The 24,514-nt window shown below is 46.8% G+C and overlaps 1 long non-coding RNA gene across 3 annotated transcripts in view; it reads left to right on the top strand.

The window, feature by feature from the left end:
- Window positions 1-22,957, top strand: part of LOC147017710 (uncharacterized) — a 30,192-nt gene extending 7,235 nt beyond the window's left edge. For 2 of the 3 annotated variants that reach the window (XR_015049605.1, XR_015049604.1), the window contains exons 2-3: window positions 13,316-13,422; window positions 22,589-22,957. This is a non-coding gene — a long non-coding RNA (uncharacterized LOC147017710). The remainder of the gene's footprint in view (window positions 1-13,315; window positions 13,423-22,588) is intronic. The other variant, XR_015049606.1, reaches the window with a different exon arrangement.
- Window positions 22,958-24,514: the final 1,557 nt, after the last annotated feature.

Genomic DNA, 24,514 nt, shown 5'->3' with positions numbered 1-24,514 from the left:
AGATTATGGCATTGCGATGTTTGTAGGAGATTATGGCGTTGTGATGTTTGTAGGAGATGATGGCATTGTGATGTTTGTAGGAGATGATGGCGTTGCAATGTTTGTTGGAAATGATGGCGTTGCGATGTTTGTTAAAATAAAGACTGAGAAAGAATAACGGCTACCTCAAATATTCGCAGCCTGGCACACAAACAATGCCCTTTACACATCGGTGGGGATTCTAACCTGAAACACTTACTTATCGAAATAACTGATCTTCGGGTAACCTGAATGGTGTTTTTATGAATTTCCACAACCGCAACAATATATATATATATATATATATATATATATGTATACATATATATATATATATATATATATATATATTTATATATATTTATATATATATATATATATAAATATATATATATTTATATATATATATATATATATATACATACATATACATACAGGTCTTTGACTGCCCACCAGAGCCAGGAGTTACTTTTGACCTCTTGGACTTTTGTTGACAAGAAATCCAAGAGGTCGTGCGGAAAGCAAGATGTAAGATGTATCTACACGTATATTAATGGAATAACTGTCTTGGGACCACTGTATGTTGGATGCATGCGGTTCTGAGAACCGCAACAACATATATGTATATATATATATATATATATATATATATATATATATATATATATATATATATATATTTATATATATATATATATATATATATATATATATATATATGTATATACTATATATACATATTGTTACGGGCCAGGGGGTCGGATTAGAAGACCACTGTGTGGGGGAAGCTATTTCTGTTCCCACCAGACTCCCCGGAATTGTAGGCCCTCGCACACGGATAATTCTGTGATGCGGCGGGTTGCTTAACCGACCGTGGACGCCAATAACTCAACCGCGTGACCTCGGGTCCTCCCGTCGATGGGTTAATCGGATTACCTAATTAATCATATGGTTAAATTACCGGGGAACACGCCCTCGGTACGCTTTGTCCTAACCGGATCGGATGCAGCTGAGCGACACTGCCAAGGACGTACCCGCTAAAAGGAACGGATCATTGGGAATAAAGTCCCGGCTAAACTAGGATTCGGACCATGCTGGATCAATGAAAGAAACCACATAGACGAGCTGGGAACATTTCTGATGATAATTTATTAACAGTGGGCGAGGAAAGACATGTGGCACAGTGAAGATTTATTGGGGTGTGTTGTGCAGAGATAGGGGAGAGAGGTGTGGTGCAGCAAATAAACAGGCAACTTACAAAAGGGGACACAGAGCAGACTTAACACGAAATTAATAACAATAATAATAACGATCTTCTGCAGTCTTACTTTGGCAGACAGGCGCCAAGACACACACATACGCACGCACACACACAGACACAGAAAACCCGATGAAGAGGGAGTTTAGAACCAGGAATTGGGCACAATAAAGGAGGAGCTTGAGTCGAGAAGGGGTGGAGTCCAGAGTGCGAGGACGGAGTAGTAGGCGGGACCAGGTAGGCGGGTGGGGTTGACGTAGTGGGGCGGAGATGATGAGGCGGAGTCCGGGCAGCAGGAGGCGGGTCGTGGCGGTGTAGGCGAGGCGAGAGAGAGGCGGAGAAACTCACAGAGCAAGAGAGTGGCGGAGGGACTTCTCCGACCTTTATAGGATTTGTAGCTCGGGGGGAGGGGCCACCCTGAATCGTTATGTCATCACCTGAATCGGGCGCTCCGATAGGCCCCAACCCCTCATGTGGCCCGCCAGCTTGGGCCGGAAACCGCCTCACTTCGTTTCCGGCAAGGCCATCCCAGACATCGAACATATTTCGCTCCGACCCCACAACATGACACGAATCGCCCACACCAAAATTTGCACGCGAATCATCCTGCCAAAAACCCCGGGCCGTGCCCGGGCGACCGGTCGAGGGTCCCGCATGCCCGCTTGGGGGTTTGCCCAGCGTTTATAAACGCGCTCGCTTCGCGCGCCAACGTGGCATGCACTGTACATTCCTCGGCTTGATCGCAGCTTCACTGGCCAGAGAGAAGAGAAGACGTTCACCATCTGTGGAGAATCCGCTGCTGCCAGCGAGGGCCGAAGGTACATCACCATGGATAAATCCATGCACGTTTCACAAGCGGCGTACGTGTCTGCTTTCAAGCACATTCCATACATGTGCACGGTTCCGCCATTACGCACGTGGCCAGCGCTCGCGTTCACATGACTCCGCTAGCGTGTGCGTGGGGCGAACACCAATATGTGTCGGATATTGAGGTTGAAAAGGAACAAGCCGCTTCTACCCGCACACTCGTATCCCGCCCAACATGACGTGGAGTCGGCTTTATCGGCCTCCGTACGCGTTTTGTGCAGCATGGGCGTCGTGCTGGCTGTGTTTCCCATGCCGTGGAAAAAAACATTCGTGCAGCCTCTTAAGAGACACTCATTCGTTTGCCTTTTCAATGCAACCGGCAATCCTCCCCAGACAATCGGAAGCTCGAGTCGACAACCCCGCACTGCCAAGTGCGCATCACTCGCTGCACATGCCGGGTTTAGGGCTCGCCCGGGAATGAGGACCTGTGCAGCAGTTTCCTCACCGCGGATCCGCACGCACTGATTTACTGTGGACCTTTGGAATAATCCTATTCCACCTTGGAACCTCAGGAATAATCAGACGAAAAGAAGAGTGGGGACGAAATAAAGAAGAAAATGATTTAAGCAGACTTAGCTATTAGGTCATCGCAACGCACTCCCTTGTTGTCCTGCTAAACAAAAGGAAAGGGACTATCTCCATATATATTAATGGAACATCTGTCTTGGGACCACTATCTGTTGTTTGCATGCGGTTCCAAGAACTGCCACAATATATATATATATATATATATATATATATATATATATATATATATATATATATATATATATATATATATATATATATTGTATATTTTGACAGCTTGTATCCCGCCCATATATATATATCCCATATATATATTGTCGCGGTTTTCGCGCCCGCCGGCGTGCGACGGCCACGTAACTCGAATCGCGGCACGTCGCCCACCGGACGGACAATCCAGTCGTGACCCTCTCGGACTAACGCCGGGAACCAGTCACGGGTGGACCTTTCGGTCTCACCGCGATCGAGCCAATCAGCCCCCGCGTGGGATAGGGTTGCTCGCCGAATTCGACCTACCTAAGTACCCACGCGGAGGGTAGACCGGGCGATCGCACCTCGCCGCAGGTCGACTTCGGACACGGGCCACTTAAGCGACCCGTTCCGTACTATCAGAATAACCAAGCGGTGTTATCGTCGACCTCGACGGTTCGATTAATTATCGGGCGTATTCAGCCCACTACCAACCCTTTACGTGAAGCAAGATGGGGATTCAATGGAGGAAAAGACGAAGCGAAGCGGGAGAACAGTTCAACAATAAAGCACATTTATTCGCGGCACACGGGAAGCACACAAATACAATTCCACCAAATGCACACAAAAAAAAGAAAACAATTCCATTTACACAAAAAGCAAACATAAAAGTGAAAACACAGTGCAGAGCTAATACCGACTACCGAGCACACGGCAACACTTATACAATTCTACTTCACAGACGGCGCCGACAACACATACCCAAAACCAAGGAAAAGAAATACCTCAAGAATGAGGCAGGCCTGAGGCCGAGACCGGGTCGGGCCTACCCGTCTGGTGATGAGACGCGGAGCGGCGATGGCCCCGCAACCCGCGGGCCTCGTGGACAGTGCCTGGCAGGGGGTGGGAACGGGCCCCCTTGGTCGCACTATCTCAGCGCGGGGGGAAACAGGAGGGGGTTGCTGATGCTCGGGGTATAGAGGATCTTTATTATCCCTGGTGTGCGTCTCCACCTCGGCCAGGTCGCGCTGCCGGCCTCCCTCGGGCGTGCAGCTCCTGGCACCGACGCGAGCACCCCCTCGTCCGACTCTCTTCAGCTTCTCCAGCCACTGCAGGCTTCGGGCTCCAGTCTTCCACACTCGTCCCCTCCGTTCCGACTCCTTCTCGTTCTCGACTCCTTCTCGTTCTCGTTTGCGACTCTCTTCTGACTGACGAACACCGTCCTTTTATCCCCCCGTAACTTCGCCTTTGACCCCCTCCCTTTGACCTTTCACCTCGCTCCCCATTGGCCCGAGAAAAAGTGGGCGTGAAGGCTTTTGGATCCACAAATTTGCATATATCGATCGTTCTGGAGGCGGGGCCAAATCGCCCCTCGCTCACCGATTGGACGGCAAAAAGTGGGCGTGTGTCGTTTTTGATCCGTTTTTGAAGCACAAAATCCGTGATTTTGTACACGCTGTTCGACGCGTGTTCTGCATGAGTCCAACACCGGTACCCACAGCGGGGCAAGAACGGTGGCGATGCTACGGTTGTGAGGTGTGCGTGAAGGTCGTGGCGGTTGTGGTGAAGCGGTGGTTGTGGTCGGTGGTTGATGTTGTGGTTGTGATCATGGCGGTTGGTCCAAAATAAAGATAGTAAAAGAAAAACGGCTATCCTGAAGAGTCGCAGCTCGCATAAATGACATGTATTCCCACTAGACAACGGGTTTGGGCCTAACTACACATGCACTTACCGAGATACCTCACCTAAGGGACCTGAATGGTGGTTTGCGAATCTGGTAACCACAACACTACCCCTTCCCTTTTTACAGACTCGTCCCGAGTCGTCAAATTTTCGTGTGCCATCATGTGTAGTTTTCCCCTAGTACACTTTACCTACGGATCCCTGAGTGCGACATTCATGGTATTCGTGTCCCCAAAATAAATAACCTGAGGGCTGCGTAACTATCTAAACAAACTCACTCACACGGACGACTTAAATAAAATTGCCGGCGCTAAGACAAACATGCCGGGGGCGCACTCATATGTACAGTACATCTTACCTTAACTTACAAATCTTACACTAAACCATGGCCCAGGATCATTGAACTCTGCAAAAGAAAAGCAGTTAGCAGGGAGCCAGGCTGCCCGCATGCAGTCTCTGGCTCAAAACAATGCAGGTGACAGGGAACGTGGCTGGCTGCTCACACGCAGTCCAAGGCCTTCCCTTTTGAACTGAACTCAGTGAACCACAACGGTGCTTGGGCTGCACAACGCAGTCTCCGTGCCAGCTCAAGTGGCACACGCAATGAACACAACGAATGGATGGATGAATGGATGGACGCAAAACACGGTGCACGGGCTGCCACTGCAGGCCCGTGTTGTAGCTGCCAACAGGGCAGTTCTCGCAGCTTGCAAACTGTTGCCTTGATCCTGGCGCACATGGAAATGAACAGGGGGGGGGGGGGCAAAGCAAAATTGAACGGGGCTGGTGAACATGGGCAGTGGGCATGGCATGGCAAAGGCAGCAGGCAAACACAGCCCGCAGAAGAAGGCCGCTGCAGGCAAACACAGCCGGCAGATGAACTGGCCGGCACAGGCCTTGCAGCACACAGCTGCCGATGAAGTTGGCCGGCCTCCGCCTTGAAGTAAAACACGGCCAGCCGATGAAGTGGCCAGCCTTTGCCGTTCAGTGGAGGTTGGTGGAGGGAGTGCGGTGGTGCTGGCCACTCGGAAGGCGGGCTCGGACCTACCTACCTGTCTCCCTCCCACCTATCGCCTTTGCCTGTCACTGTACCTACCCACTCCCTTAATTTGTCAAACCCCAATTTAGCCCCAACTTAATTTTTTTGTTGTTTTTATTTTTACTCCCCCACTATAAATCGTCCCCTAACCCCCTTTATCGTCCTTGTTCGGCTAACCTATCCTGTCACCTAGCCTACTCCCAACCCCTACGTTCCCTTCCCAGAGGGGAATAAGGGAGAGCTAACGTCCTGTGTCGAGGCCCAACGAAGCCTCAGAATGGCCTCCCCAGAGTTCGGCGATCTAACCCAAAGTGGGTCCAGCGGCCCACAACGAGAGCGAGGGGATGGATGGTGCGGAGGGGTACATCTCCTAATCTACCCTAACCATTTAACTGCTAAACTACCCCGGGGCTTTCAACAAGCGCCTCTCGCTTAAACTATTGGTTCTAACAACCCAGATTCCCGTCGCCTGTGTTGGTGTCCTCACAATTTCGGGCCTTGCCCCCCCAGTTTTCTCTCCGTGCCCTCACACGGTCTCATGGCTGGGACACGTGGCTCCTTTTTGGCAGGCACGACCCTCTGCCGAATCTCCCGCTATGGCACCCCCGGGCACTACACTGCCTCCGAGCCTACCAGCTCCCTAACACCGGGGAGTGCCCCCCATGGCACCTCCCCTGAAACGCACACGTGGCAGGCCGGCCTCCCGGGCCCCTTTCCGAGGGTCACCCGTGCCCACAACACTGCCCACGCGGCTAATGGCGCCCCGGGCCCCCGCACCAAGCAGGCGCACCCGTGCCCACTACTCTATCCCGGCCCCCCATGGGCCCATGGCCTACCGCGGCCGACTAGCCTGGTGCCCGGGGTACCCACTCAGCGATACTCACCTTTCGCAGCCACGCTCCCAAGCCCGTCAACAGGGCTCCTGCACCCCTCCAAATGGGTCTCGAGCCTACTTTCCCACCAACAGCAAAACGACCTCCATTTTTCAATTTGACTAACCCCCTAACTCACTTTATACTGACCCCGGGGTCCCTTGGGCGGGAGTCACTCCTCCCCCCAATCACTCATCGCACCATGCATTCCCCATTCGCTCCATACACACAGACCCGCTGGCCTCACTCACTCACCAAGCACATGCTTCCACTTCACTCACCAACTCTTCAACACACACACACTGCTGAACTCTGCCATCCTCCTAACTACATCCCCTAACTAACTCGTGCTCCCACGTCGTCCCTTAAACTACAGCACGTTCCTTTTAACACTACGTAGCTAAGCTACGTCCCCACTACACATTCACCAGTCTGTCCGTCTCCTAACTCAAAAATTCATTTTATTTCCCAACCTAAATCTGGCTACAATCCCTCTAACTAATCCATTCCACGGACTCCATGAGGACTTACCCCTGCCCCATGGAGTCGGTCTAGCTAAGCTAACCCTTCCCCCTAACTAGTTTTCATCCTGTGCCCAGGGCAAGGGGGGTCTTCCACCCCTTGCCCAGGAATCCTGTGTACCCGAAAGTGAGGCTTGTTCTTTTTTTTTTTTTTTCTTTACATGCGCAGCGCCAGCGCGGCAACTCAGAGCTCGCGCACTTTGTACCTGCCCGTGACGTCATGCAGCTGCACGTGTTCCTCGTCCCTCCTTGGACGGTACCATCGGCCGAGATACCCCTCCTGCCGGATTCCAACCACACGTGCAGCCATGACGTCACCGTGCGCAAAAAAAAAAAACACAAGCCCCACGTCTCGAGGGGTTTCCCACGCGAACACATGTGCTTTTCCCGTTGGAGCTTAACACACACGATCGCGTGGAGAACCCGTCCGGTCCAAATCCATTTACCTGCCTAAACTTTGTCCGTCCGCGGGATCGGCAAATCCACCGCGTGCGTTTCCGGACCGGGACTTCACTCTCGCAAGCGAGCACGTGGTGGTCTCGTGCGTTGCACAGCACGAACCGCGTGCTCACTGCTGGGCGAACCCGGCACGGTCCTCGAAACAACCACAGCCGCTACTCGGCTTTCGTTCCTGTCATGTCGCCGTCGTCGCCATTCGACCCACGCACACCTGCGTGTTACGACGCACACAGTCCACTCCATCACATTCACACGGGGAGACGCGGCTGCGTGCTCCCGCATGCCAACCGACATCTCCCTTACATACCGCTCTCTCACACACACGGTCTCCCTTGCACACAGCGACCTTGCACACGGCCGTTCACTCACGCGTGCGGGGCACTCACCCGCGGTGCCTCACTCGCACTCCGTGCCTCATCCACACACGCGGGGGCACTCACCCGCGGTACCTCACTCATACTCCGCGCCTCACTCACACACGCGGGGGCACTCACCCGCGGTGCCTCATCCATACACACGGCGACACTCACACACGCGGTCTCTTCCACACACGGTGCCGCACTCACACCTTGCACCACACACACAGGGACAACCACACTGGGGATTCGTGTCCCCACAAGGGTCTCCGGGGCCTCTATACCCCCCAAGCTCTCCAAGCACCTGTCCACAGCACTCATCCCCTCAACCTCGCAAAGCACGACCGAACTCACCTGGTCGTGACTCGCCTCAAGGGGGCATACTCCCTCCCCTCGTTCCTGGAGGAGGTCATCCAGCTGCTCACGCCGGGTCCCCACACGCTCCGCGAGCTCAACCTCACTATCCTCCACTACCTCAGTGTGTGTGTGCGCGTCACTTACCCCGTCTTCATCGTGTTTATTGGTCTCTGCTTCTTTCTGGCGTCTTTCCCTTATCTTTATGTAGGTCAACCTTGCTTTCTCTTTAAGTCGCTCCCGTCCTTCCCTGTTTTTCACTCCTTGCTCTTTCACGATCTCCGCGTACCTCATCCTTGCTTTCCGTATTAATTGTTCTTTTCTCTCCCTCGCAATTACTTTCACCTCGTCTCTTGTCTCCCGAATTACTTTTTCCTTACCCGCCTCCACCGCGGGCCTGTCAGCCGTTGCACCCCCTTCCAGCTCGTTCGTTCCGACACGTGGAGTCGCCATTTTAAGTTCCCTGCTCACGGCCTTCATGCCCGCCTGCAGGCATCGGCCCATGTTCTGCGTCTCACCCCGCAGCTTTTTCATCTCTTCCTTCATGTTTGCTTCCATTCCGTTTATTTGCTGTGTATTCGCATCCATCGTCGTTTTCACTTCATTCATTTGCTTGTTCATTTCGTTTTTCATTTCATTTGTATTTGTATCCATCTTCGTTTTCACTTCATTCATTTGTTTGTTCATTGCCGCCAGCATGGCGCATAGCTGGGCCATGTTGGATGCACTCAGCTGAGCCGTTTCGGCAAGGGTTGGGGAAGGGTCTTGGTGGAGAGGGGGGGGGGAGGTGTCATACACCGCGGCCGCTGCCGCACCCACCTCGGGCCCTGGGTTCAGTTGGGCGAGTCCGTGTTCCTGCACAATGAACATTTCCTGCTCGGGGATTCCATCCTGGACCATGGACTCTACATTATTACACATATATATTTCTAATACCCCCGGCTCCCGCTCGCCTTGAGACGCCATCTTGCTTCTCGTGAAGGGTTAATTTAAATCGCTCGTAATTTGGAGGGAATCGGGGGTCGCTTCTCTCACCCCTGGACCGATTCCCGTGAATTTAGCCGGAGACAGGAGAGCCCGTTTTCCTGTTCTCCGATACCAGTGCCGCGAGGAGGGCGATGAGTTTATATCCCACTCCTGACACCAGTGTCGCGGTTTTCGCGCCCGCCGGCGTGCGACGGCCACGTAACTCGAATCGCGGCACGTCGCCCACCGGACGGACAATCCAGTCGTGACCCTCTCGGACTAACGCCGGGAACCAGTCACGGGTGGACCTTTCGGTCTCACCGCGATCGAGCCAATCAGCCCCCGCGTGGGATAGGGTTGCTCGCCGAATTCGACCTACCTAAGTACCCACGCGGAGGGTAGACCGGGCGATCGCACCTCGCCGCAGGTCGACTTCGGACACGGGCCACTTAAGCGACCCGTTCCGTACTATCAGAATAACCGAGCGGTGTTATCGTCGACCTCGACGGTTCGATTAATTATCGGGCGTATTCAGCCCACTACCAACCCTTTACGTGAAGCAAGATGGGGATTCAATGGAGGAAAAGACGAAGCGAAGCGGGAGAACAGTTCAACAATAAAGCACATTTATTCGCGGCACACGGGAAGCACACAAATACAATTCCACCAAATGCACACAAAAAAAGAAAACACAATTCCATTTACACAAAAAGCAAACATAAAAGTGAAAACACAGTGCAGAGCTAATACCGACTACCGAGCACACGGCAACACTTATACAATTCTACTTCACAGACGGCGCCGACAACACATACCCAAAACCAAGGAAAAGAAATACCTCAAGAATGAGGCAGGCCTGAGGCCGAGACCGGGTCGGGCCTACCCGTCTGGTGATGAGACGCGGAGCGGCGATGGCCCCGCAACCCGCGGGCCTCGTGGACAGTGCCTGGCAGGGGGTGGGAACGGGCCCCCTTGGTCGCACTATCTCAGCGCGGGGGGAAACAGGAGGGGGTTGCTGATGCTCGGGGTATAGAGGATCTTTATTATCCCTGGTGTGCGTCTCCACCTCGGCCAGGTCGCGCTGCCGGCCTCCCTCGGGCGTGCAGCTCCTGGCACCGACGCGAGCACCCCCTCGTCCGACTCTCTTCAGCTTCTCCAGCCACTGCAGGCTTCGGGCTCCAGTCTTCCACACTCGTCCCCTCCGTTCCGACTCCTTCTCGTTCTCGACTCCTTCTCGTTCTCGTTTGCGACTCTCTTCTGACTGACGAACACCGTCCTTTTATCCCCCCGTAACTTCGCCTTTGACCCCCTCCCTTTGACCTTTCACCTCGCTCCCCATTGGCCCGAGAAAAAGTGGGCGTGAAGGCTTTTTGATCCACAAATTTGCATATATCGATCGTTCTGGAGGCGGGGCCAAATCGCCCCTCGCTCACCGATTGGACGGCAAAAAGTGGGCGTGTGTCGTTTTTGATCCGTTTTTGAAGCACAAAATCCGTGATTTTGTACACGCTGTTCGACGCGTGTTCTGCATGAGTCCAACACCGGTACCCACAGCGGGGCAAGAACGGTGGCGATGCTACGGTTGTGAGGTGTGCGTGAAGGTCGTGGCGGTTGTGGTGAAGCGGTGGTTGTGGTCGGTGGTTGATGTTGTGGTTGTGATCATGGCGGTTGGTCCAAAATAAAGATAGTAAAAGAAAAACGGCTATCCTGAAGAGTCGCAGCTCGCATAAATGACATGTATTCCCACTAGACAACGGGTTTGGGCCTAACTACACATGCACTTACCGAGATACCTCACCTAAGGGACCTGAATGGTGGTTTGCGAATCTGGTAACCACAACAATATATATATATATATATATATATATATATATATATATATATATATATATATATATATATATATATATATATATATATATATATGTATACACAGCTCTGGAAAAAAATAAGAGACCACTCCAAAAAAAATTTAAATCAGCATCTCCACATGTATGGCAGCCATTCCATTCCAGTGTCTGTTGAATTCCAACACAGGCACATCTCATTCTACTTAGTGAGGTACTGATTACGTGATCACCTGAACCGAATCTTATTTAACAAGGAAAAGTATAAAAACCAATGCTGTGGTCATCACTATCCTCTTGCAATAGGACCAGCTGGATGGCAAAAACAGTGCTAGTCGTACCTCAAAAGTAATTGGAATCAAAAAAATAACTATTGACCATGCCAAAAGAGTTGAAAAGAAAAGTTTTGAGTGAGGAAAAGAAGGGTTCAATTCTGGCTTTACTGGCAGAGGGATACAGTGAGCGTCACATTGCTTCCATCCTTAAAATTTCAAAGACGGCAGTTCATAAGAACAAGGTCACCCAGCAGACATTGGGGACAACAAAGCTACAGACTGGCAGAGGGCGAAAACGACTTTCCACTGACCGGGATGACCACCAACTCATTTGAATGTCACTCAACAACCGTAGAATGACATCAAGTGACCTTCAAAAAGAATGGCAAACGGCAGTTGGGGTGAAGTGCACGGCGAGGACGGTTCGAAACAGGCTCCGAGGGGCAGGGCTGAAGTCGTGCAAAGCTAGAAAAAAGCCCTTCATCAATGAGAAGCAAAGAAGAGCCAGGCTGAGGTTTACAAAAGACCATAAGGATTGGACCGTAGAGGACTGAAGTAAGGTCATCTTCTCTGATGAGTCCAATTTTCAGCTTTGCCCAACACCTGGTCGTCTAATGGTTATATGGAGACCTGGAGAGGCCTACAAACCACAGTGTCTCGCACCCACTGTGAAATTTGGTGGAGGATCGGTGATGATCTGGGGGTGCTTCAGCAAGGCTGGAATCGGGCAGATTTGTCTTTGTGAAGGACTCGTGAATCAAGCCACGTACAAGGTTGTCCTGGAAGAACACTTGCTTCCTTCTGCTCTGACAATGTTCCCCAACTCTGAGGATTGGTTTTTCCAGCAGGACAATGCTCCATGCCACACAGCCAGGTCAATCAAGGTGTGGATGGAGGACCATCAGATCAAGACCCTGTCATGGCCAGCCCAATCTCCAGACCTGAACGCCATTGAAAACCTCTGGAATGTGATCACGAGGATGATGGATGGTCACAAGCCATCAAACAAAGCCGAGCTGCTTGAATTTTTGCGCCAGGAGTGGCATAAAGTCACCCAACAGCAATGTGAAAGACTGGTGGAGAGCATGCCAAGACACATGAAAGCTGTGATTGAAAATCAGGGTTATTCCACAAAATATTGATTACTGAACTCTTCCTAAGTTAAAACATTAGTATTGTGTTGTTTAAAAATGAATATGAACTTGTTTTGTTTGTATTATTTGAGGTCTGAAAACACTGAATCTTTGTTGTTATTTTGACCAGTTGTCATTTTCTGCAAACAAATGCTCTAAATGACAATATTTTTATTCGGAATTAGGGAGAAATGTTGTCAGTAGTTTATAGAATAAAACAAAAATGTTCATTCTACTCAAACACATACCTATAAATCGTAAAACCAGAAAATCTGATAATTTTGCAGTGGTCTCTTAATTTTTTCTCGAGCTGTAGGCCTATATGTATTAGCGGAGTGTGCTTACACATTGTGTAAGCATATGAACCATGCCTCCCAATTGTCTCGGGTCACTCACCTGGATTTGATTTTTCATTTATTTCTTTTCTTCCCCCCCCCCCCCCCATTTATTTATATTTTCATTTAGGGATCCTTTCCAATGGTTGTGTGATTTTTCCTCATGTATCCACTTCGATGTCTGCCGGTACACAAAATCACTGTGCTTCTCCATTGTCTCGGGTCACTCACCTGCATTTTTTTCTTCTTTTTTTTTTCTTCTCCCCCCCCCCCTCTTTTCATTTATTTATATTTTAATTAATGCTATGAATTCATTTTTGGATGTTGTCTGACAATTCTGTGAATCATTCCGCTGTACCGGCTTCGATATCCATTGGCACGCAGAATTTCAGCTTTCTATGTCACCCGGAAGGTATTGATCTTTCATATCAGTCAGTGAGTCAGTCAGTCAGTCATTCAGTGGTTAGGAGCTTTATGTTTTCGATCTATATTTCTTCAAACATACATTATTAATATGCTAATTGTGTGTACATTCAAAGGTAGCCACTTGCTTGAACTTCTGCATTGTTCATGCATTTTGGGAACATGATAAAACTTATTGTATAAATGCTTTCACAGCAGACATTGCCTCGCAAAAGTCTTCTTCATGGAGGATATTTATGACTCGCTACCTGGACAATCACTTTTTTGGATGGACGGTGATCCCCACATGTGTATTAGCAGTGGTGAGTGGTGGTGTGACTGTTTCCACTCATTACCTCTACCTGTCCCAGACACATTCGTCCTGTAATTACCTTGAATTATTACCTCTGCCACCGAAGGTGGAATGAGGTTATGGTTTCGCCCCTGTCTGTCTGTTTGTTACTTGCAAAATCAAAGATTTTTCAAGTATATTGGTCAGTCTATTTTGTTACTCTGTCCGTTTGCTTGCTTGTCAATCGCCCACAGGTCACAATTCTAAACCGATCATTATGAAAATTCACCAATTGTAGAGATAGTCTCAACTGAGACGCCTCTTGATTTTGAGGTCAAAGGTCATCTTGAGGTCTGATTTCTAAAATCGTAATTTTTTTCCTCCGATTGACTTGAAATTTGAACAGCATTTGCATATTCCGTCACTGAATTGGGAAACCAACTATTTGAGGTCAAAAGCTCAAAGGTCAACTCAAGGGCAAACATTTAAAATCATCAATTTTCAATTGAAAAAAATTGTCAATTTATACCCTATAAACTTGAAAGTTGAACTGCAATTTCATAGTCCATCAATGAATTGGGAAAACAACTATTTTTCAGGTCAAAGGTCAACTCAGTCAAACTTCTAAAATCATCAAATTTCATCTGACAAATCATCAATTTTCATACTATTAACCTGAAGATTAAGCAGTAATTGCATATTGCGTCACTGAATTTGGAAACAAACTGTTTTTGAGGTCAAAGGTCAGCTCAAGGTCAAACTTCTAAAATCATCAATTTCAATCTGAAAAATAATCAATTTTCCTCCGATTGACCTGAGCTTTGATTAAGATTGCCAATTTGAATCTTAATGAAATGGACAATTTGATGTATCCATGGCAACCTCTGGAGAGGGGGGTGGATTGTGCAAGTATCGTGCTCTGCACGACGTCTTTTTTTTATTTGCAAAATCGAAGATTTTTCAAGTGTATTGGTCAGTCGATTTTGTTATTCTGTCTCTGTTTGTCGCTGACAGGTCACAATTTTAAACCGATCTTCACGAAACTTCACCACATGGTGGAGTTTGTCATAAGGAAGAAGCCTTTTGTTTTTGAGGTCAAAAGGTCAACATAGGCCAAAGGTCAACACTCCGGTGAAATTTCTAAAATCCTCAAATTTCATCCGATTGACTTGAAATTTGAAGAGGATATATATTTCAGGTCAATGAATTCAAAACGAGCTAATTATTTTTGGGGTCAAATTCGTTTTATGGATATTTCAAGTACCGTTCTTTGCATGACGTCTTTTTCTTGTTTGTCTGTTTGTCTTGCCAAAAACGATATATAGCCTGATATTTCATTCAAAACTATTGGGCCTGATATGTTCTCGTGGATTAAGCATTGCGTGGGAGAGGTATGTGCTCGACCGAGTGCCCTTCTAGTTTATATTATTTTCCTGTAACTGAACTTTTATCTCCATTTGCAAACTTTTCTTTGATAAATAACATTTAAAAAGGAGCCGACCTGAAACCCAAAGAGCCATAAGAGAAAATAATGTGGTTTGGCCAGAAGGTGGGAAGTCGGTGTGGAGGAGGGGAAGGGTGGGGAGTCGGGGTTGGGGGGTGGGGAGTGGTGGGGAAGGGGTGCGAGGGATTGGAGGATTGAGGGATGGGAGGAGAGGGCGGTGTTTCATGAGCATACATTGAGAGGAAATTCAGTCCTCGTGTCTGTTCAAGTGCTTGCTGACGTCATGCTTATACTTGAAACGCTCTTTGCATAAATTATCATTCATTACCTAATTGTTTACATGAATGAACTACACTCAACATCACCATCATACACGACCTTACAGTAATATTTGTTCCAATAAGGATAAAGCTCGACATCATTCACATAACATATATAATCATCATATTTCTATCTTGCAATTCTTTACTTTTTTTTCTATTCCTTTTAAAGCATTCAACCAAAAAAAAAAATTATTAAATAAAAAGAAAGTATCTTATGGTGATTTTCATGATCATTATAAAATGTATATTTTTTACCTGTCTGCTTTTGTTATTTGTAGAATCGCATGTCAGCCGATTTGTATCTTCCCGTTTGCTGTGGGCCTGTGACTTCACACATAAATTTTAGCATTTTGGATGCTTTGGTTTCATCTATTTATTACGTACGCAAGTATGACAGGTCAGGTCAGGTTCGATTTGTGACCTGCTACGGGTTCCATGTAAACCTGTACTAACCTGTTCCATGGTCGGGTTGTCGGCGACTAAACCGTCTCCCCCACCAGGTTTTCTGGTGAGGAGGGTGTTTGGATATGGACACCCAGCAGGATTAAAAACAAAACCTGTCAAAGGGTGGAGGAGCTCCTTGTGAGCCAACGGCCATCCATATCGAGTGCCCAACTGTGTCTGCGGACGTCCTCCTGCAGTTGGGTTACTTTTATGAGGAGGTTGGTGGCAGGATTTGCACTCCGGCCACCGTAAAACCCTTCATTCCGCAAAACGCAAAAACGCAAAAAAATCTGAAAACCCACTCCGTGGGAGTACCTCCTGTGCAGCTTCCCTTCGCAGGGCAGCTCACCGGATGACGGGATTGGGGCAAAGCCTTCGGGACCCCAATCTTTGATGATAGGAGGGAAACCACGGGGTAACATCCCTGGGTCAGATTGCGGGAGAGTGTGTCGGAGTGGTGCTGAGGTGTCGTCCACCATATGGCGGTCTCCTTGGGCTAATCTGAGGCGGTCCCTTCGGGTGGGTGCCTGGAATGTCCTATCCCTAAGTGAGGATGATCACCTGTCTCTGTTATCATCTGAGCTCAAGCGTTTGGACATCGGGATTGCATCTCTCTCTGAGGTTCGGAGACCGGATTGCGGCGAGATAATGGTGGGTGGTTACACCTACTATTGGTCTGGTCGCTCTGATGGTTACCATACCCAAGGAGTTGCTGTAGCTGTGTCCAATAAGCTGACCCCAATGATAATTGAGGTAACACCGGTCAACGAGCGTATAATGAGATTAAGGATTAGTCACTCCTTAGGTGTCATTTCCCTGGTCTCTGTTTATGCTCCGACTGAGGCGAGTGATCTCACCGTGAAGGATGCATTCTACGCCACGCTCGAGTCTGTGGTTGAACAGTGCCCCAGACGAGATACACTTCTAATTTTGGGGGATTTCAATGCATCGACTGGAACTGATCGGGATGGTTATGAGGTGTGTGTTGGTCCCCATGGGTCAGGAACTATGAACCAGAATAGCACTAAGTTCCTTGACTTTGCAAGAAGTCATGGACTGAGGGTGGCTGGTTCATGGTTTCAGCGCCCACAAGCTCATCGCTGGACTTGGTATTCCAACGCTGGCAGTGTGGCAAAGGAGATTGACCATGTCCTCATTGACGGTCGCTGGAGGATGATCCAGAACTGCAGGGTCTACCGGAGTGCTCAGTTCCTCAATACTGACCACAGGCTTGTTGTAGCAACTCTAAAGCTGCACCTTAAATCCTGGAGAATGGTACCATCCCAGCCTAGGCTGGATGTTGGCAAGCTCAAAGATGAGAGAGTAGCTGAGGAGTTTGCGAACAGGCTGAGTGGACACTTGGGGGGTCTGGGTGCTTTGGGGGGTCCTGAAGAGTTGTGGAGTGCCTTCAAGACCACCGTCCTTGATGTTGCCGGTGGATGTCTTCGAGCTCACCGCAGGGCAAAGAAGAATTTTGTCTCTCAAGGGACACTGGATACCATTGACCAGAGTCGCAGGGCCAGGCTGAATGGCAGAGCTGAGCTGTTCAGGGAGATGAGGCGTAAAACTGTATGTGCACTGAGGGTGGACAAGGAAGCCTATGTGCAAGGAATCTGTGAGGGGGTAGAGCATCACCTGTGGACAGGTGATTCTCGTCCCGCTTGCAGGGGAATTCGTGCATTGCGTTCATCCAAGCCTATCCCTCGGAGCACTGCAGTTCGAGCAGAGAGTGGTAGGCTCTTGACAGAGGAGTCTGAAGAGAAGTCCCGCTTGGCCGGATACTTTGAGCGGTTGTACCAAGCTGATCCCCAAGCTGTTGAGTTGGACGTCAAGGGTGTTACAATCCCTGTTGCTGACCCTCGAATCAACTGTGGTCCACCTTCGCTTGTGGAAACACGGGCTGTGGTGAACCAGTTGAAACGGGGCAAAGCTCCTGGGATCTGTGTCATCCATGCTGAACTTCTCAAGGCTGGTGGAAGTGCTGCACTCGTGTCGTTGCATGCAGTTTTGTGCTCTGCCTGGAACACAGGCATCATCCCAACTGACTGGAAGAGGGGCCTTGTTGTCCCTCTCTGGAAAGGGAAGGGTGATCGCCAAGACTGCAACAACTACCGAGGGGTGACGCTGCTCTCAGTGCCGGGCAAGGTCTTTGCTCGGATAATTCTTGATAGGGTTTGCCACCATCTGCTTGAGCACCAGCGTCCAGAGCAGTCAAGCTTTACACCAAAGAGGTCAACGATTGACCGTATCCTTGCTCTTCGTGTCCTCACCGAACGCAGACGAGAGTTTCGGCAGGGGCTGCTTGCAGCCTATGTTGATCTCTGGAAAGTGTTCGATTCAGTGAATCGGGATGTCCTCTGGAGGATTCTTGGTCTTCGTGGGGTGCCACCAAAACTGATCGATCTGATGTGTGAACTCTACTCTGCTACTGAGAGTGCTGTGAAGTGTGGTGGTACCATCTCTGACTTATTTCCAGTTGTTACTGGAGTTCGTCAGGGGTGTGTACTGGACCCCACACTTTTCAGCACTTGTATGGACTGGATTTTAGGGAGGATGTCGGAGAGATCAAGCTGTGGTGCATCGTTTGGGAATGTCAAGATCTTGGACCTTGATTTTGCAGATGATGCAGTCATCTTTGCGGAGACTTTAGACATCCTTTTGGGGGCCCTCGAGGTGCTGAATGAGGAGTCGGAGCCGCTGGGATTACGGGTTTCTTGGGTCAAAACTAAGATCCAGGCTTTCAGTGACATCTTGGATGCTGCTGTCCTGTCTGTGTCTGTTTGTGGTGAGGATGTTGAGGTCGTGGAGAGATTCACTTACCTTGGCAGTGATATTCATGTCTCTGCTGGCTGCGAGTCAGAGGTCAATAGACGTCTGGGTCAGGCCTGGGGAGTCATGGATTCACTGGATCATGGGGTGGGGCGCTGCCGGTACCTGTGCGGGAGGACGAAAGTCCAAGTCTTCAGGTCCTTGGTACTTCCAGTCTTGCTCTGTGGATGCGAGACTTGGATTCTGACCAAGGATCTGAGACGGAGACTTAATTCCTTTGGTACCAGGTCTCTTCGGAGAATCCTTGGCTATCGCTGGTCAGATTTTGTGTCCAACGAGCGGTTGCTGAGAGAGACTCGGATGAGATTTGTTACCTGCATAGTTGGTGAGCGTCAGTTGCGACTGTATGGACATGTGGCTCATTTTCCTGACGCTGATCCTGCTCACCAGATTCTCTCAGCGAGGGAGTCTCATGAGTGGAGGAGGCCAGTGGGCCGACCACGTGCCTCGTGGTTGCAGCAGGTTGACCATCATCTCAAGGAGATGGGGATGGGCCTGGCATCTGCCTGGGGGATGGCCAGACGGAGGCCCCTGGAGTACCGGCGGAAAGTGGACGCAGCGACGCGCTGTTCTGGCACATGCTCCCATACCTGACCTGACCTGACAAGTATGACATCCTTTTTACTCCCACTCCCCTCCTCTCTGCTCCGTACTCATCCCTTCCCTTCCTTCCCCTATCTCTTCCAAAACGCAATTCCCCTTACACCCTGCACTCCCACTATACTTTCCTTCCTTTAGCTATCATATTGTCCTTTCTTATCTTGGTTTTATCAACTTTTATTTTCACATGTTGGTATGCTTTGTGTAGGTAATAAATAGCCAACACCTTTGGCTTTTGTCCAATTGTATTGGCTGGTTTTTGGTTTTTTAAGGTCCTCTATAGGGTACTAATATGATTATGAAATCATCGAAATTCGTTCAAATTTCCAATATCTTTATCTTACCTATATGTACATATTGTCTGGAATCTCCATACAGAATTTAGTTGATCAGTATGTTTGGCTCAATGCTAGAACCACGAAATATATAGATTTTTAATTTTTATTACTAAAATAAATAAATAAATACCACAAAGAGTCTTACCATCGAGAACGTTTACCATTCAGACCAAACAGTTGGCTTATGTTGTCCTCAAGATGATGTGCTGTAAAATGCAACCTTACCTTACAGTACCCTGATGTCAATTTCAAATTTGGATAACATTCCAATGTGAATCAAACTTACACTCGATATGTCAATTAACTTTCTCAACCGAATGTTAAGAGAGGTATGCGAACTGCCGTGGGAAGGAAGGCAAAAAGGGATGTTTCGGGTGCAACCCTTTCTTCAAAGCCAGAGAGAGATTTGAGGAAGGTCTTGCTTTGAAGAAGGGCTCACGGCCAAAACGTTGCTTCACTTTCCTTCCCACGGCGGTTAACATACCTCTCTCAACTTCTAAACTGATTGTCATTATTTTCCCACCGGCGCAGACTGACTCTGGTCTTTTTAAACATGAGTCGTCCATTGTAGTGGGTACGTCAATGGCGAGCTTGCTAATATATTGCGTTTGTGTTATATCCACAGAATGTTTATTTATTTTTTCTGCCAAACTGAAGAGGGAGTTCTGTGGAGTCTTTTGCCTCCTATGGGGGAACTTTTGTTGAAATATTTTGTTTTCTCTAAATACAAAATACCAAGAAAATAAATGAACAATGAGCAAAACGAGAAAGCTCAGGTTGTGCTCAGAACCTTATTGGGGTAAACTTTTCAGAGCAGTAATCCATCAATAATTTCAGTTTTTAGGAGGCATGTGTAATTAGGTGACAGAAGGAAAGTTAAAAGAGAAAGCTCTAAATGTAAAAGTAAAGTTTTTAGGACAGTAACATCATCCACCTCTTGTTTTGCACTCTCTCTCCCTCCTCCTTCCCCACCCTCTTCTCCCTCTCCCGAATGACTGAGCAGCCAATAGAGTCGTTATGGGATAATCTCTCCCTCTCTCTCTCTCTGCATAGCGGGTGGTAAGAAGGGAAATAAGGGGGGGGGGGGAGAGAGAGAGAGAGAGAGAGAGAGAGAGAGAGAGAGAGAGAGAGAGAGAGAGAGAGATAGATAGATAGATAGATAGATAGATAGATAGATAGAGATAGAGATGGTATTTATTGTGTTAACAGAATCACAGACAATTTAGTGGACAAATGTGTACTAAAGCGTGCAGTACCCTTTGTAACTGTCCATGCACTATAAATGTACGAGTCAGAGGATATCTACACAGTCATCAGAAAGAATGAATATATATATATATATATATATATATATATATATATATATATATATATATATATATATATATATATATATATATATATATATATATATATATATATTCACAAAGATAAACATTCTAAGTCATCGGCCATGTACTGTTCTATTTATCAATTAAATTTCGACTTGTTAGCCTTAGTACCCCAAGAAGACTGTGGGTCAAAAACAACTTTTTATTTGATGAGGGGTGTGGGGGGTGGGGGGGGGAAGAAAGAGGTAAATGTGGCTTGATATCATCCATTAGGAGTATAAAATAGTCCATATGGAATTGCAAAAGCTCTACATCAACAACCACTGCTGGAAGGATAACCAACAAGACAAGAATGTGTTTTTTAAAAGAAATCTGCCAAAACCCATATAACCCTGGCCAGTGACCCATGCAATCGATCTTTCCAGAAACAAATGGTCTTACAACTGGTCTTTGAGTAAAAATGGCATGGTGGGTAAATCAAAATGCACAAATTTAACTTCATCAGATCTTTACCAGTGAGACAAGGCGACTAATGCAAAACAGATCGACAAGCAGTGTTTATCATGACAACCTAAACTTATTTACAACATTTACAAATTAATAAAAATTTGATCTGTTCTCACATCAACTGAAGATCATTATTCATTTTGGATCATGGCTGTAGGTTCCTAACGAGGGAAGGTGGTCAGTAACCACACTTGAGATTGGTGGTAGAAAGGGGGTGGGGGGGGGGACAGGGAAGATGATATAAGGAGGTAAAAAATGATCAGAGATTTAATAAGAAAGCACAAAGTCACAGAATTAAATCAGTGAGAGAAAAGGGGTTTGTGTGTCACATAGAGAAGAGAAAGTGGATAGTTAGTTAACGGAGAGGAGAGGGTTGAATAGAAGTTGGGGGGAAGGGAGGGAAGGGTGGTGGGGTGGTCGGAGTGGCTTTGAAAAAGCGAACGGAAAGCCAAAGCCATGATGTAATACTTGTACAGGAGTGACTGGATAACGAACAGTGTTATTGTTAAATCAACCTTTCTTACGTCACTTTCTTCTTTCTCTTTGTTCATCCAAAGTCTCCATCAGTTTAAATTGTCGTCTCTTCATTCAGCTTTTTTGTTTTTAAACCCACGTGACCATTGCGCACGTCCTCGTTAGATGTGGGTCTCTAATATTGACAGAAACTCCTCCTCTTTTCCCTCCCTCTATCCCAGTCTTTTCTTTTGCACAGTCCCTCCTCCTTTCACAGCACCCTCCCCTGACTCTCCTTTCTCTCTGTCATTGTCTGCCTGTTGTAACGCGCTAATTGTGGAGGCGGGAGAGACTGGGGGTGAAGAACGAGAGGCAAGGAAGGGGGAGAGGGTTGCAAGGGAAGGCAGTCAATCGAGAGTTAATTTGTCTTTTGTGGATGACGGGGGAGAGGGGAGCAAAGGGGATGTAGGAAGACGATGGGTGAGGTTGATAGAAGGAAAGGCAGATGGACAGCATGAGTGAGGATGACAAAAATAAGGAAATAATAAAAAAGAAAGTTGGACTTTCAGTATGATTGTCTGTCAAATTAAATAAATAAAGTATGCCTTTATTTATAAACAAAGGGAGTACACACACACATATCTGCCACATACATATTACATATTTCTGTCACAGTTTCAACATTATATATATAACATTTATATATATAACATTTATATATATATATATATATATATATATATATATATATATATATATATATACACATACATTTCATCACATTTATTTGTACTGTTTGATTTAATGTTTATTGTTATTTACATGAGATAGAGCAAAAAAAAATTAAAAAAATTGCTCTCATTTAACAATCTCCCCGTTCTTTTCTCCTTTTCAAATGATACGCCTGCCCGCATTCCTTGGCTTCAAGTTAGCTGCGCGTCGGGTGTCAAACGAGTCGAATGAGCGGAGAAAAAGAGCCGAGAGAAAGCGCTTTAGAAACCGGTCTCCCATCGACGCCTCCTTGATTGTTCGCAGAGGCCGCGCTCGCCCTCGGCGGGCCTTTCGCGGCGCCGCGCCCTCAGCAGACAGATTTGGCTTTTCAATGAAAGTTTTTTGTTGTTTCTGAAAGGACTTTTTGATTTTTCCTTCAAATCCTTTTGAGTTTTTTTTTGTTGTTCCCACTTTTCTCTTCTTTCGTTACTCCTTTTGGATCTGATTGTCTGCCGTCGGTTCCCATCAGCGCAGTCATTACATCCCTTTTAGTTCACTGTAAGGTCACTGGAAAATCAATAAAAAGTCACCAAAAGCACACCACCTCAGTGTGTCTTTTTCTTCAAAAATATAGTATTTTGTGTGTGTGTGTGTATATACATATATATATATATATATATATATATATATATATATATATATATATATATATATATATATATATATATATATATATATATATATATTCACACACACACACACACACATGACTGACATGATTACATTTGCTCATGATTAGAAACATCACAAATGAGAGTTAATTTGTCTTTTCAAACACGCTTGATCAGTACCTCTAGAACTTCCTTCAAAGTTATCAATGTACCACACATTTCCAATCCATCTATTTGAGTTTACTGATCCAATTTCATGGATGGAGGAAAGTAGAAATCATTGAACCCATTTCGTAGCCACTTAAATTATTGAATTACGTGCATCTCTGATTACATTTGGACAACTATAATCAATTACTTTTACTGGGTATAATCTCTCTTCAGTATGAGTACAAATGTGGTGCACACTCGTCCATCATGTATTTTAATAGTTACATGATTGAGAAGCTTTGAATGCTAAAACCTGGCAAAATATTACATAGATATATAATATACTGGTGGGGTAAGCTTACACATTGTCAGTAATAATGAACCATGCATCCTCATTGTCTCAGGTCACTCACCTGCATTTGATTTTTCATTCATTTATTTATATTTTCATTTACAGATGCTTTCTGACAGTTCTGTGATTTTTCTCGTGGTATTAGGGCTTCGATGTCCGTCAGAATGCAAAATTACCATACTTCCCCATTGTCTCGGGTCGCTCACCTGCATTTATTTATTTATTTATTTATTTATTTATTTGCACAGTTTTGTCTGTGCAAAGCTTTTCCCACAGAAAAGTTTGCTCCCTGGGCATGATCGTGTTATCTCTTTGTCTTTCTTTTTATCTGAGGTGAAGTAATAAAATAAGATTTTGAGTTGAACTCACCCATCATTATTGAGTAGGCCAACACATGCAGGTATTAGCAGGTGTAGAACAACAGTAATTTTTACTGTCCAGATCTATTGCATTATTTTATTTATTAGAATACAGTATACAAGAACCAGTTGGCAATTCAAGTCACCGAAAATGAAAAGTGAATCAAAAAATTCATATTAACTCGTAAATATGAATTTCCTCTAAAAACTAATAGCTATGAGGGCTGACCATTGTAACAGTATAGAAAAGTGAAGTAATAAATCAAGATTAGTGATGCAATGTTGCCTTTCCTTTTGATTCACTCGACCTGACAAGGTGGAATAAAAAAACTGCTATCGTCTTTTTTTTTTCTTCTTTTCTTGTCGATCAAACAGTTGCAAAAGCGCAAACTGTCATGCCCAGGTTGGAGGGTGCGCTTCATCACCATTTTGGGAGCACCGGAAGAAAGAGGGGCTGTTCAAGACATTCAGTTAAATGCAGTCTGACAAACTCATCATTATCCGTCTAATGATAAATTGAAGATATAATGACGTGAAGTTTGACAATTTTATTACAATTCATAATTTGGTGAACTGAGAGCCCGAGAACAAAAAGATTCAGTTTGATCCAC

Source organism: Eptatretus burgeri, chromosome 11, assembly GCF_056783735.1.
Source record: "Eptatretus burgeri isolate ZD-2024b chromosome 11, Ebu_testis_v1, whole genome shotgun sequence".
NCBI lineage: Eukaryota > Metazoa > Chordata > Myxini > Myxiniformes > Myxinidae > Eptatretus > Eptatretus burgeri.
The sequence above is the reverse complement of the archived record's forward strand: the minus strand, read 5'-3'. Positions and strand labels throughout refer to the sequence as shown.